This window comes from Alligator sinensis, unplaced genomic scaffold, assembly GCF_000455745.1.
Source record: "Alligator sinensis unplaced genomic scaffold, ASM45574v1 scaffold886_1, whole genome shotgun sequence".
Taxonomy (NCBI): Eukaryota; Metazoa; Chordata; order Crocodylia; family Alligatoridae; genus Alligator; species Alligator sinensis.
Window position 1 is genome coordinate 1,866,408 of NW_005842040.1, and position 2,264 is coordinate 1,868,671.

General features: G+C 54.8%; 1 protein-coding gene across 1 annotated transcript in view; it reads right to left on the reverse strand.

Annotated features, from left to right (window-relative positions):
- STARD3 (StAR related lipid transfer domain containing 3) overlaps nucleotides 1–2,245 on the reverse strand; it is a 33,582-nt gene extending 31,337 nt beyond the window's left edge. Inside the window, exon 1 of the mRNA XM_025202916.1 lies at nucleotides 1,993–2,245. The gene's annotated coding sequence lies outside the window, so the exon portion shown is untranslated. The remainder of the gene's footprint in view (nucleotides 1–1,992) is intronic.
- Nucleotides 2,246–2,264: the final 19 nt, after the last annotated feature.

A 2,264-nucleotide genomic window follows, 5' to 3' on the forward strand; every position in this document is an offset into this window, starting at 1 on the left:
TATTTATTGCCCCTGCTCTCTGCAAGTCCATTCATGGCATCCAAAGAAGTAGGCTGTCACCTACAAAAGTATATGTCTTTCTGAACAAGTTGATCTATAAGGTGCCACCCTGCCCTGCTTTCAGGCTAACAGAGCTAACTACCTTTCTGTATAGAAAAAGAAATAGCTCCTGCCTCAACAGCTCACAGCCTAAACCATAAAGTACCAAGCAGAATGGGACCTTCTGCTACTGAAGGCACCTTTAAGCTCTGTTATAGCATGAGTCACAGAACCCCCCTAACCTCCACCCCCAGTTATTAAGTTCCCCACGAGTACAAACATTTGGAAGGTCAAGTCTGGCCCAAATTTTAAGTTCCACAAACGTTTTAGAAACTCCAGTAATGATAATGTTAAATGTCTAGTGGAAACAAGACATTCCCTGACATTGCAGAAACCCTGGCTCTGCATCAATGGGAATCAGAAAAAGCAAGAGGGACACAACCTTGACTAGAAAGCATGCAAGGCCTGATCTGTGGAGCAGAAAAGACTGAGAGATCTGAAGGAGAGCCAAAGAAGGGATGAAAAACCTGCCATGTTCAGCCCTTGAAAGAGCTAAGGAGTTATTCGTGGCATCAGGAGCTAAGAAGTTATTGACAATGTTTCATAAAAGGGGGATGCTGGCTGCCGTGGTTCCCCTGCTTTACCTGTAACAGGTTCAGGTGTTAGGTCTGTGCTGTGTCAGGGTTGACAGTTCTCTTAAGTAAAGTTTAGATTATGGATTGTATGCGATGATCCCACCTCAGGCAGGCCTATTGGATGTGAAAGATCATAGGCTCAGGCCCATCACCAAATACTATAAGCCTCCCTTAATAAGGGAGGCCACTGGGGACACAATCAAATGATTTCTTGGGACAAATAAAAAGAAAACAGGAATGGGAGTGATGTCATAGGTTAATGACAAGAGATGCGGAAGGGGACATGGAGCAGAGCACACTGGCCAGTGCCCACTGCCCCCCTGAATGAGTCAAGGACCCTGTGACACCAACTAGTAAAACTGCCTGGAGATGTGAGCAGAGGAGTGAGAGGAAGACAGCCGCGTACTCAGGGGTCTCCTCCCAGCCACAGACTCCTTCCTGGTCTTATAGATGAGCAGCTTGGCCAGCGCCAGGAGGAGGTTGATCAGCAAGTCCCAGGGCTTGGTGGGGCCAGGGATGGGGAGCACGTAACAGAAACGGTGCAGGGAGAAGCACAGCTGGAACCTCAGCAGGAGGCAGAAAGGGCAGTCCCAGGCCAGCAGTGGGACTAGGTGACCTCAGGAGCTCCCTTCCAGCCCGACTCGTCTAGGATCCTACAGCATCAGGGAAACACTGTGACCACAATGGTGGCAGGGGAAATACCCTGACTGAGGTAATGCAATTAAAATGGCACTGTGTAGTGGAGGGTGCACCCTTGTCTGCTTGGGGACAGGACTCCCTAGGAGAGCCTCATAGGTAGCTTCCCACTGGCCAGCTTCAAGTAAGAGGATTTCAACTACATGTTGACTTTAGGGAAAATGGGAGACTCCTCTCTAGCTTGCTGCGGCAGCCATGCAGCTGACGGCAAGCGAAACTCGGGGGCATCCGAAACCCAAGCCTCCAGACCTGGGCCTGCACGTCGGATGCCTGCCAAAGGATCTGGAAGCATCAGAAGCCCCAGGCTGGAAAGTTTGGGGTGGAGGACACTTGCCGGTAGCAGGGCCACACATGGCTCTTGAACGACTGAAACAGCAGCACGGGGTGGGGAGCAAAGCAAGCCCCTACCCCAGAGATGGAGAACACCGGCCCGCGAGTGCACCCCACCCCAGCTGCCAGGACAGCCCCCAACACGGGCCCAGGACCTCCTGCTCGGAGGCAGCGGGTCGGGCGAGGCCAGGGCGCGAGGAGGGGGTGCCTCCCCAGCCACCCACGCGGAGGCACCGGCAGAGGCAGGGCCCGGGTCCGGCCGCACGGCGGGAGGCGCTGCGGGCCGCGATACCTGCTGGCGGCTCCCAGCAGCCGGTGACAGCTCGCAACCGGAAGTAAAACATCGCGACTTCCGGGTATCCCGCGCCAGCCCATAGAACAGCTACCGTGACCTTTCACCCCCTCCGTGACGCCGGAAGAAGAACCGGCGCGGGGCATAACGCCTGTGCCCGAGGGAAAAACCACCTGCGGGGGAGAGGGGAGGAATCCTCGAGGGAGAAACCATCGTGGGCAGAGGGAGGGGGGAAGCTCTGCGCAGCCCATTGGCAGGGCAGGGGGGGGAGC